Here is a 13,025-nt window from a genome sequence, read left to right as displayed (position 1 = left end):
CTCTCCTGATAGGGGGTAGTTAAGTAGAAATGTACTGCTCAGCTGACCCGGCAGAAGCAAATGTATACCAAAAATGTACCCAGAATGAGCTATTCAGTGAACAGTAGCCAGGCACATTTTAGCTAGTTTTACTTGTAAGTGGGGTTGTAAACGCTTTTCAGGTTCAGTACTGCGCTCAAAAGATGCAGCCCTGAGGTCTCTCCTGATAGGGGGTAGTTAAGTAGAAATTCACTGCTCAGCTGACCCGGCAGAAGCAAATGTATACCAAAAATGTACCCAGAATGAGCTATTCAGTGAACAGCAGCCAGGCACATTTTAGATAGTTTTACTTGTAAGTGGGGGTGTAAACGCTTTTCAGGCTCAGTACTGCGCTCAAAACATGCAGCCCTGAGGTCTCTCCTGATAGGAGGTAGTTAAGTAGAAATTCACTGCTCAGCTGACCCGGCAGCAGCAAATGTATACCAAAAATGTACCCAGAATGAGCTTTTCAGTGAACAGCAGCCAGGCACATTTTAGCTAGTTTTACTTGTAAGTGGGGTTGGAAACGCTTTTCAGGCTCAGTACTGCGCTCAAAAGATGCAGCCCTGAGGTCTCTCCTGATAGGGGGTAGTTAAGTAGAAATTCACTGCTCATTTGACCCGGCAGAAGCAAATGTATACCAAAAATGTACCCAGAATGAGCTATTCAGTGAACAGCAGCCAGGCACATTTTAGCTAGTTTTACTTGTAAGTGGGGTTGTAAACGATTTTCAGGCTCAGTAGTGCGCTCAAAAGATGCAGCCCTGAGGTCTCTCCTGATAGGGGGTAGTTAAGTAGAAATACACTGTTCAGCTGACCCGGCAGAAGCAAATGTATACCAAAAATGTACCCAGAATGAGCTTTTCAGTGAACAGCAGCCAGGCACATTTTAGCTAGTTTTACTTGTAAGTGGGGTTGTAAACGGTTTTCAGGCTCAGTACTGCGCTCAAAAGATGCAGCCCTGAGGTCTCTCCTGATAGGAGGTAGTTAAGTAGAAATTCACTGCTCAGCTGACCCTGCAGAAGCAAATGTATACCAAAAATGTACCCAGAATGAGCTTTTCAGTGAACAGCAGCCAGGCACATTTTAGCTAGTTTTACTTGTAAGTGGGGTGGTAAACGCTTTTCAGGCTCAGTACTGCGCTCAAAAGATGCAGCCCTGAGGTCTCTCCTGATAGGAGGTAGTTAAGTAGAAATTCACTGCTCAGCTGACCCGGCAGAAGCAAATGTATACCAAAAATGTACCCAGAATGAGCTTTTCAGTGAACAGCAGCCAGGCATATTTTTGCTAGTTTTACTTGTAACTGGGGTGGTAAACGGTTTTCAGGCTCAGTACTGCGCTCAAAAGATGCAGCCCTGAGGTCTCTCCTGATAGGGGGTAGTTAAGTAGAAATTCACTGCTCAGCTGACCCGGCAGAAGCAAATGTATACCAAAAATGTACCCAGAATGAGCTTTTCAGTGAACAGCAGCCAGGCACATTTTAGCTAGTTTTACTTGTAAGTGGGGTTGGAAACGCTTTTCAGGCTCAGTACTGCGCTCAAAAGATGCAGCCCTGACGTCTCTACTGATAGGGGGTAGTTAAGTAGAAATACACTGTTCAGCTGACCCGGCAGAAGCAAATGTATACCAAAAATGTACCCAGAATGAGCTTTTCAGTGAACAGCAGCCAGGCACATTTTAGCTAGTTTTACTTGTAAGTGGGGTTGTAAATGCTTTTCAGGCTCAGTAGTGCGCTCAAAAGATGCAGCCCTGAGGTCTCTCCTGATAGGGGGTAGTTAAGTAGAAACTCACTGCTCAGCTGACCCGCAGAAGCAAATGTATACTAAAAATGTACCCAGAGTGAGCTTTTCAGTGAACAGCAGCCAGGCACATTTTAGCTAGTTTTACTTGTAAGTGGGGTTGGAAACGCTTTTCAGGCTCAGTACTGCGCTCAAAAGATGCAGCCCTGAGGTCTCTCCTGATAGGGGGTAGTTAAGTAGAAATACACTGTTCAGCTGACCCGGCAGAAGCAAATGTATACCAAAAATGTACCCAGAATGAGCTTTTCAGTGAACAGCAGCCAGGCACATTTTAGCTAGTTTTACTTGTAAGTGGGGTTGTAAATGCTTTTCAGGCTCAGTAGTGCGCTCAAAAGATGCAGCCCTGAGGTCTCTCCTGATAGGGGGTAGTTAAGTAGAAACTCACTGCTCAGCTGACCCGCAGAAGCAAATGTATACTAAAAATGTACCCAGAGTGAGCTTTTCAGTGAACAGCAGCCAGGCACATTTTAGCTAGTTTTACTTGTAAGTGGGGTTGGAAACGCTTTTCAGGCTCAGTACTGCGCTCAAAAGATGCAGCCCTGAGGTCTCTCCTGATAGGGGGTAGTTAAGTAGAAATACACTGTTCAGCTGACCCGGCAGAAGCAAATGTATACCAAAAATGTACCCAGAATGAGCTTTTCAGTGAACAGCAGCCAGGCACATTTTAGCTAGTTTTACTTGTAAGTGGGGTTGTAAACGGTTTTCAGGCTCAGTACTGCGCTCAAAAGATGCAGCCCTGAGGTCTCTCCTGATAGGAGGTAGTTAAGTAGAAATTCACTGCTCAGCTGACCCTGCAGAAGCAAATGTATACCAAAAATGTACCCAGAATGAGCTTTTCAGTGAACAGCAGCCAGGCACATTTTAGCTAGTTTTACTTGTAAGTGGGGTGGTAAACGCTTTTCAGGCTCAGTACTGCGCTCAAAAGATGCAGCCCTGAGGTCTCTCCTGATAGGAGGTAGTTAAGTAGAAATTCACTGCTCAGCTGACCCGGCAGAAGCAAATGTATACCAAAAATGTACCCAGAATGAGCTTTTCAGTGAACAGCAGCCAGGCATATTTTTGCTAGTTTTACTTGTAACTGGGGTGGTAAACGGTTTTCAGGCTCAGTACTGCGCTCAAAAGATGCAGCCCTGAGGTCTCTCCTGATAGGGGGTAGTTAAGTAGAAATTCACTGCTCAGCTGACCCGGCAGAAGCAAATGTATACCAAAAATGTACCCAGAATGAGCTTTTCAGTGAACAGCAGCCAGGCACATTTTAGCTAGTTTTACTTGTAAGTGGGGTTGGAAACGCTTTTCAGGCTCAGTACTGCGCTCAAAAGATGCAGCCCTGAGGTCTCTCCTGATAGGGGGTAGTTAAGTAGAAATTCACTGCTCAGCTGACCCTGCAGAAGCAAATGTATACCAAAAATGTACCCAGAATGAGCTTTTCAGTGAACAGCAGCCAGGCACATTTTAGCTAGTTTTACTTGTAAGTGGGGTGGTAAACGCTTTTCAGGCTCAGTACTGCGCTCAAAAGATGCAGCCCTGAGGTCTCTCCTGATAGGAGGTAGTTAAGTAGAAATTCACTGCTCAGCTGACCCGGCAGAAGCAAATGTATACCAAAAATGTACCCAGAATGAGCTTTTCAGTGAACAGCAGCGAGGCATATTTTTGCTAGTTTTACTTGTAACTGGGGTGGTAAACGGTTTTCAGGCTCAGTACTGCGCTCAAAAGATGCAGCCCTGAGGTCTCTCCTGATAGGGGGTAGTTAAGTAGAAATTCACTGCTCAGCTGACCCGGCAGAAGCAAATGTATACCAAAAATGTACCCAGAATGAGCTTTTCAGTGAACAGCAGCCAGGCACATTTTAGCTAGTTTTACTTGTAAGTGGGGTTGGAAACGCTTTTCAGGCTCAGTACTGCGCTCAAAAGATGCAGCCCTGAGGTCTCTCCTGATAGGGGGTAGTTAAGTAGAAATACACTGTTCAGCTGACCCGGCAGAAGCAAATGTATACCAAAAATGTACCCAGAATGAGCTTTTCAGTGAACAGCAGCCAGGCACATTTTAGCTAGTTTTACTTGTAAGTGGGGTTGTAAATGCTTTTCAGGCTCAGTACTGCGCTCAAAAGATGCAGCCCTGAGGTCTCTCCTGATAGGAGGTAGTTAAGTAGAAATTCACTGCTCAGCTGACCCTGCAGAAGCAAATGTATACCAAAAATGTACCCAGAATGAGCTTTTCAGTGAACAGCAGCCAGGCACATTTTAGCTAGTTTTACTTGTAAGTGGGGTGGTAAACGCTTTTCAGGCTCAGTACTGCGCTCAAAAGATGCAGCCCTGAGGTCTCTCCTGATAGGAGGTAGTTAAGTAGAAATTCACTGCTCAGCTGACCCGGCAGAAGCAAATGTATACCAAAAATGTACCCAGAATGAGCTATTCAGTGAACAGCAGCCAGGCACATTTTAGCTAGTTTTACTTGTAAGTGGGGGTGTAAACGCTTTTCAGGCTCAGTACTGCGCTCAAAACATGCAGCCCTGAGGTCTCTCCTGATAGGAGGTAGTTAAGTAGAAATTCACTGCTCAGCTGACCCGGCAGCAGCAAATGTATACCAAAAATGTACCCAGAATGAGCTTTTCAGTGAACAGCAGCCAGGCACATTTTAGCTAGTTTTACTTGTAAGTGGGGTTGGAAACGCTTTTCAGGCTCAGTACTGCGCTCAAAAGATGCAGCCCTGAGGTCTCTCCTGATAGGGGGTAGTTAAGTAGAAATTCACTGCTCAGCTGACCCGGCAGAAGCAAATGTATAACAAAAATGTACCCAGAATGAGCTTTTCAGTGAACAGCAGCCAGGAACATTTTAGCTAGTTTTACTTGTAACTGGGGTTGTAAACAGTTTTCAGGCTCAGTACTGCGCTCAAAAGATGCAGCCCTGAGGTCTCTCCTGATAGGGGGTAGTTAAGTAGAAATGTACTGCTCAGCTGACCCGGCAGAAGCAAATGTATACCAAAAATGTACCCAGAATGAGCTATTCAGTGAACAGTAGCCAGGCACATTTTAGCTAGTTTTACTTGTAAGTGGGGTTGTAAACGCTTTTCAGGTTCAGTACTGCGCTCAAAAGATGCAGCCCTGAGGTCTCTCCTGATAGGGGGTAGTTAAGTAGAAATTCACTGCTCAGCTGACCCGGCAGAAGCAAATGTATACCAAAAATGTACCCAGAATGAGCTATTCAGTGAACAGCAGCCAGGCACATTTTAGATAGTTTTACTTGTAAGTGGGGGTGTAAACGCTTTTCAGGCTCAGTACTGCGCTCAAAACATGCAGCCCTGAGGTCTCTCCTGATAGGAGGTAGTTAAGTAGAAATTCACTGCTCAGCTGACCCGGCAGCAGCAAATGTATACCAAAAATGTACCCAGAATGAGCTTTTCAGTGAACAGCAGCCAGGCACATTTTAGCTAGTTTTACTTGTAAGTGGGGTTGGAAACGCTTTTCAGGCTCAGTACTGCGCTCAAAAGATGCAGCCCTGAGGTCTCTCCTGATAGGGGGTAGTTAAGTAGAAATTCACTGCTCATTTGACCCGGCAGAAGCAAATGTATACCAAAAATGTACCCAGAATGAGCTATTCAGTGAACAGCAGCCAGGCACATTTTAGCTAGTTTTACTTGTAAGTGGGGTTGTAAACGATTTTCAGGCTCAGTAGTGCGCTCAAAAGATGCAGCCCTGAGGTCTCTCCTGATAGGGGGTAGTTAAGTAGAAATACACTGTTCAGCTGACCCGGCAGAAGCAAATGTATACCAAAAATGTACCCAGAATGAGCTTTTCAGTGAACAGCAGCCAGGCACATTTTAGCTAGTTTTACTTGTAAGTGGGGTTGTAAACGGTTTTCAGGCTCAGTACTGCGCTCAAAAGATGCAGCCCTGAGGTCTCTCCTGATAGGAGGTAGTTAAGTAGAAATTCACTGCTCAGCTGACCCTGCAGAAGCAAATGTATACCAAAAATGTACCCAGAATGAGCTTTTCAGTGAACAGCAGCCAGGCACATTTTAGCTAGTTTTACTTGTAAGTGGGGTGGTAAACGCTTTTCAGGCTCAGTACTGCGCTCAAAAGATGCAGCCCTGAGGTCTCTCCTGATAGGAGGTAGTTAAGTAGAAATTCACTGCTCAGCTGACCCGGCAGAAGCAAATGTATACCAAAAATGTACCCAGAATGAGCTTTTCAGTGAACAGCAGCCAGGCATATTTTTGCTAGTTTTACTTGTAACTGGGGTGGTAAACGGTTTTCAGGCTCAGTACTGCGCTCAAAAGATGCAGCCCTGAGGTCTCTCCTGATAGGGGGTAGTTAAGTAGAAATTCACTGCTCAGCTGACCCGGCAGAAGCAAATGTATACCAAAAATGTACCCAGAATGAGCTTTTCAGTGAACAGCAGCCAGGCACATTTTAGCTAGTTTTACTTGTAAGTGGGGTTGGAAACGCTTTTCAGGCTCAGTACTGCGCTCAAAAGATGCAGCCCTGACGTCTCTACTGATAGGGGGTAGTTAAGTAGAAATACACTGTTCAGCTGACCCGGCAGAAGCAAATGTATACCAAAAATGTACCCAGAATGAGCTTTTCAGTGAACAGCAGCCAGGCACATTTTAGCTAGTTTTACTTGTAAGTGGGGTTGTAAATGCTTTTCAGGCTCAGTAGTGCGCTCAAAAGATGCAGCCCTGAGGTCTCTCCTGATAGGGGGTAGTTAAGTAGAAACTCACTGCTCAGCTGACCCGCAGAAGCAAATGTATACTAAAAATGTACCCAGAGTGAGCTTTTCAGTGAACAGCAGCCAGGCACATTTTAGCTAGTTTTACTTGTAAGTGGGGTTGGAAACGCTTTTCAGGCTCAGTACTGCGCTCAAAAGATGCAGCCCTGAGGTCTCTCCTGATAGGGGGTAGTTAAGTAGAAATACACTGTTCAGCTGACCCGGCAGAAGCAAATGTATACCAAAAATGTACCCAGAATGAGCTTTTCAGTGAACAGCAGCCAGGCACATTTTAGCTAGTTTTACTTGTAAGTGGGGTTGTAAATGCTTTTCAGGCTCAGTAGTGCGCTCAAAAGATGCAGCCCTGAGGTCTCTCCTGATAGGGGGTAGTTAAGTAGAAACTCACTGCTCAGCTGACCCGCAGAAGCAAATGTATACTAAAAATGTACCCAGAGTGAGCTTTTCAGTGAACAGCAGCCAGGCACATTTTAGCTAGTTTTACTTGTAAGTGGGGTTGGAAACGCTTTTCAGGCTCAGTACTGCGCTCAAAAGATGCAGCCCTGAGGTCTCTCCTGATAGGGGGTAGTTAAGTAGAAATACACTGTTCAGCTGACCCGGCAGAAGCAAATGTATACCAAAAATGTACCCAGAATGAGCTTTTCAGTGAACAGCAGCCAGGCACATTTTAGCTAGTTTTACTTGTAAGTGGGGTGGTAAACGCTTTTCAGGCTCAGTACTGCGCTCAAAAGATGCAGCCCTGAGGTCTCTCCTGATAGGAGGTAGTTAAGTAGAAATTCACTGCTCAGCTGACCCGGCAGAAGCAAATGTATACCAAAAATGTACCCAGAATGAGCTTTTCAGTGAACAGCAGCCAGGCATATTTTTGCTAGTTTTACTTGTAACTGGGGTGGTAAACGGTTTTCAGGCTCAGTACTGCGCTCAAAAGATGCAGCCCTGAGGTCTCTCCTGATAGGGGGTAGTTAAGTAGAAATTCACTGCTCAGCTGACCCGGCAGAAGCAAATGTATACCAAAAATGTACCCAGAATGAGCTTTTCAGTGAACAGCAGCCAGGCACATTTTAGCTAGTTTTACTTGTAAGTGGGGTTGGAAACGCTTTTCAGGCTCAGTACTGCGCTCAAAAGATGCAGCCCTGACGTCTCTACTGATAGGGGGTAGTTAAGTAGAAATACACTGTTCAGCTGACCCGGCAGAAGCAAATGTATACCAAAAATGTACCCAGAATGAGCTTTTCAGTGAACAGCAGCCAGGCACATTTTAGCTAGTTTTACTTGTAAGTGGGGTTGTAAATGCTTTTCAGGCTCAGTAGTGCGCTCAAAAGATGCAGCCCTGAGGTCTCTCCTGATAGGGGGTAGTTAAGTAGAAACTCACTGCTCAGCTGACCCGCAGAAGCAAATGTATACTAAAAATGTACCCAGAGTGAGCTTTTCAGTGAACAGCAGCCAGGCACATTTTAGCTAGTTTTACTTGTAAGTGGGGTTGGAAACGCTTTTCAGGCTCAGTACTGCGCTCAAAAGATGCAGCCCTGAGGTCTCTCCTGATAGGGGGTAGTTAAGTAGAAATACACTGTTCAGCTGACCCGGCAGAAGCAAATGTATACCAAAAATGTACCCAGAATGAGCTTTTCAGTGAACAGCAGCCAGGCACATTTTAGCTAGTTTTACTTGTAAGTGGGGTTGTAAATGCTTTTCAGGCTCAGTAGTGCGCTCAAAAGATGCAGCCCTGAGGTCTCTCCTGATAGGGGGTAGTTAAGTAGAAACTCACTGCTCAGCTGACCCGCAGAAGCAAATGTATACTAAAAATGTACCCAGAGTGAGCTTTTCAGTGAACAGCAGCCAGGCACATTTTAGCTAGTTTTACTTGTAAGTGGGGTTGGAAACGCTTTTCAGGCTCAGTACTGCGCTCAAAAGATGCAGCCCTGAGGTCTCTCCTGATAGGGGGTAGTTAAGTAGAAATACACTGTTCAGCTGACCCGGCAGAAGCAAATGTATACCAAAAATGTACCCAGAATGAGCTTTTCAGTGAACAGCAGCCAGGCACATTTTAGCTAGTTTTACTTGTAAGTGGGGTTGTAAACGGTTTTCAGGCTCAGTACTGCGCTCAAAAGATGCAGCCCTGAGGTCTCTCCTGATAGGAGGTAGTTAAGTAGAAATTCACTGCTCAGCTGACCCTGCAGAAGCAAATGTATACCAAAAATGTACCCAGAATGAGCTTTTCAGTGAACAGCAGCCAGGCACATTTTAGCTAGTTTTACTTGTAAGTGGGGTGGTAAACGCTTTTCAGGCTCAGTACTGCGCTCAAAAGATGCAGCCCTGAGGTCTCTCCTGATAGGAGGTAGTTAAGTAGAAATTCACTGCTCAGCTGACCCGGCAGAAGCAAATGTATACCAAAAATGTACCCAGAATGAGCTTTTCAGTGAACAGCAGCCAGGCATATTTTTGCTAGTTTTACTTGTAACTGGGGTGGTAAACGGTTTTCAGGCTCAGTACTGCGCTCAAAAGATGCAGCCCTGAGGTCTCTCCTGATAGGGGGTAGTTAAGTAGAAATTCACTGCTCAGCTGACCCGGCAGAAGCAAATGTATACCAAAAATGTACCCAGAATGAGCTTTTCAGTGAACAGCAGCCAGGCACATTTTAGCTAGTTTTACTTGTAAGTGGGGTTGGAAACGCTTTTCAGGCTCAGTACTGCGCTCAAAAGATGCAGCCCTGAGGTCTCTCCTGATAGGGGGTAGTTAAGTAGAAATTCACTGCTCAGCTGACCCTGCAGAAGCAAATGTATACCAAAAATGTACCCAGAATGAGCTTTTCAGTGAACAGCAGCCAGGCACATTTTAGCTAGTTTTACTTGTAAGTGGGGTGGTAAACGCTTTTCAGGCTCAGTACTGCGCTCAAAAGATGCAGCCCTGAGGTCTCTCCTGATAGGAGGTAGTTAAGTAGAAATTCACTGCTCAGCTGACCCGGCAGAAGCAAATGTATACCAAAAATGTACCCAGAATGAGCTTTTCAGTGAACAGCAGCGAGGCATATTTTTGCTAGTTTTACTTGTAACTGGGGTGGTAAACGGTTTTCAGGCTCAGTACTGCGCTCAAAAGATGCAGCCCTGAGGTCTCTCCTGATAGGGGGTAGTTAAGTAGAAATTCACTGCTCAGCTGACCCGGCAGAAGCAAATGTATACCAAAAATGTACCCAGAATGAGCTTTTCAGTGAACAGCAGCCAGGCACATTTTAGCTAGTTTTACTTGTAAGTGGGGTTGGAAACGCTTTTCAGGCTCAGTACTGCGCTCAAAAGATGCAGCCCTGAGGTCTCTCCTGATAGGGGGTAGTTAAGTAGAAATACACTGTTCAGCTGACCCGGCAGAAGCAAATGTATACCAAAAATGTACCCAGAATGAGCTTTTCAGTGAACAGCAGCCAGGCACATTTTAGCTAGTTTTACTTGTAAGTGGGGTTGTAAATGCTTTTCAGGCTCAGTACTGCGCTCAAAAGATGCAGCCCTGAGGTCTCTCCTGATAGGAGGTAGTTAAGTAGAAATTCACTGCTCAGCTGACCCTGCAGAAGCAAATGTATACCAAAAATGTACCCAGAATGAGCTTTTCAGTGAACAGCAGCCAGGCACATTTTAGCTAGTTTTACTTGTAAGTGGGGTGGTAAACGCTTTTCAGGCTCAGTACTGCGCTCAAAAGATGCAGCCCTGAGGTCTCTCCTGATAGGAGGTAGTTAAGTAGAAATTCACTGCTCAGCTGACCCGGCAGAAGCAAATGTATACCAAAAATGTACCCAGAATGAGCTATTCAGTGAACAGCAGCCAGGCACATTTTAGCTAGTTTTACTTGTAAGTGGGGGTGTAAACGCTTTTCAGGCTCAGTACTGCGCTCAAAACATGCAGCCCTGAGGTCTCTCCTGATAGGAGGTAGTTAAGTAGAAATTCACTGCTCAGCTGACCCGGCAGCAGCAAATGTATACCAAAAATGTACCCAGAATGAGCTTTTCAGTGAACAGCAGCCAGGCACATTTTAGCTAGTTTTACTTGTAAGTGGGGTTGGAAACGCTTTTCAGGCTCAGTACTGCGCTCAAAAGATGCAGCCCTGAGGTCTCTCCTGATAGGGGGTAGTTAAGTAGAAATTCACTGCTCAGCTGACCCGGCAGAAGCAAATGTATAACAAAAATGTACCCAGAATGAGCTTTTCAGTGAACAGCAGCCAGGAACATTTTAGCTAGTTTTACTTGTAACTGGGGTTGTAAACAGTTTTCAGGCTCAGTACTGCGCTCAAAAGATGCAGCCCTGAGGTCTCTCCTGATAGGGGGTAGTTAAGTAGAAATGTACTGCTCAGCTGACCCGGCAGAAGCAAATGTATACCAAAAATGTACCCAGAATGAGCTATTCAGTGAACAGTAGCCAGGCACATTTTAGCTAGTTTTACTTGTAAGTGGGGTTGTAAACGCTTTTCAGGTTCAGTACTGCGCTCAAAAGATGCAGCCCTGAGGTCTCTCCTGATAGGGGGTAGTTAAGTAGAAATTCACTGCTCAGCTGACCCGGCAGAAGCAAATGTATACCAAAAATGTACCCAGAATGAGCTATTCAGTGAACAGCAGCCAGGCACATTTTAGATAGTTTTACTTGTAAGTGGGGGTGTAAACGCTTTTCAGGCTCAGTACTGCGCTCAAAACATGCAGCCCTGAGGTCTCTCCTGATAGGAGGTAGTTAAGTAGAAATTCACTGCTCAGCTGACCCGGCAGCAGCAAATGTATACCAAAAATGTACCCAGAATGAGCTTTTCAGTGAACAGCAGCCAGGCACATTTTAGCTAGTTTTACTTGTAAGTGGGGTTGGAAACGCTTTTCAGGCTCAGTACTGCGCTCAAAAGATGCAGCCCTGAGGTCTCTCCTGATAGGGGGTAGTTAAGTAGAAATTCACTGCTCATTTGACCCGGCAGAAGCAAATGTATACCAAAAATGTACCCAGAATGAGCTATTCAGTGAACAGCAGCCAGGCACATTTTAGCTAGTTTTACTTGTAAGTGGGGTTGTAAACGATTTTCAGGCTCAGTAGTGCGCTCAAAAGATGCAGCCCTGAGGTCTCTCCTGATAGGGGGTAGTTAAGTAGAAATACACTGTTCAGCTGACCCGGCAGAAGCAAATGTATACCAAAAATGTACCCAGAATGAGCTTTTCAGTGAACAGCAGCCAGGCACATTTTAGCTAGTTTTACTTGTAAGTGGGGTTGTAAACGGTTTTCAGGCTCAGTACTGCGCTCAAAAGATGCAGCCCTGAGGTCTCTCCTGATAGGAGGTAGTTAAGTAGAAATTCACTGCTCAGCTGACCCTGCAGAAGCAAATGTATACCAAAAATGTACCCAGAATGAGCTTTTCAGTGAACAGCAGCCAGGCACATTTTAGCTAGTTTTACTTGTAAGTGGGGTGGTAAACGCTTTTCAGGCTCAGTACTGCGCTCAAAAGATGCAGCCCTGAGGTCTCTCCTGATAGGAGGTAGTTAAGTAGAAATTCACTGCTCAGCTGACCCGGCAGAAGCAAATGTATACCAAAAATGTACCCAGAATGAGCTTTTCAGTGAACAGCAGCCAGGCATATTTTTGCTAGTTTTACTTGTAACTGGGGTGGTAAACGGTTTTCAGGCTCAGTACTGCGCTCAAAAGATGCAGCCCTGAGGTCTCTCCTGATAGGGGGTAGTTAAGTAGAAATTCACTGCTCAGCTGACCCGGCAGAAGCAAATGTATACCAAAAATGTACCCAGAATGAGCTTTTCAGTGAACAGCAGCCAGGCACATTTTAGCTAGTTTTACTTGTAAGTGGGGTTGGAAACGCTTTTCAGGCTCAGTACTGCGCTCAAAAGATGCAGCCCTGACGTCTCTCCTGATAGGGGGTAGTTAAGTAGAAATACACTGTTCAGCTGACCCGGCAGAAGTAAATGTATACCAAAAATGTACCCAGAATGAGCTTTTCAGTGAACAGCAGCCAGGCACATTTTAGCTAGTTTTACTTGTAAGTGGGGTTGTAAATGCTTTTCAGGCTCAGTAGTGCGCTCAAAAGATGCAGCCCTGAGGTCTCTCCTGATAGGGGGTAGTTAAGTAGAAACTCACTGCTCAGCTGACCCGCAGAAGCAAATGTATACTAAAAATGTACCCAGAGTGAGCTTTTCAGTGAACAGCAGCCAGGCACATTTTAGCTAGTTTTACTTGTAAGTGGGGTTGGAAACGCTTTTCAGGCTCAGTACTGCGCTCAAAAGATGCAGCCCTGAGGTCTCTCCTGATAGGGGGTAGTTAAGTAGAAATACACTGTTCAGCTGACCCGGCAGAAGCAAATGTATACCAAAAATGTACCCAGAATGAGCTTTTCAGTGAACAGCAGCCAGGCACATTTTAGCTAGTTTTACTTGTAAGTGGGGTTGTAAATGCTTTTCAGGCTCAGTAGTGCGCTCAAAAGATGCAGCCCTGAGGTCTCTCCTGATAGGGGGTAGTTAAGTGGAAA

This window comes from Lissotriton vulgaris, unplaced genomic scaffold (genome assembly GCF_964263255.1).
Source record: "Lissotriton vulgaris unplaced genomic scaffold, aLisVul1.2 SCAFFOLD_498, whole genome shotgun sequence".
Taxonomy (NCBI): domain Eukaryota; kingdom Metazoa; phylum Chordata; class Amphibia; order Caudata; family Salamandridae; genus Lissotriton; species Lissotriton vulgaris.
The sequence above is the reverse complement of the archived record's forward strand: the minus strand, read 5'-3'. Positions refer to the sequence as shown.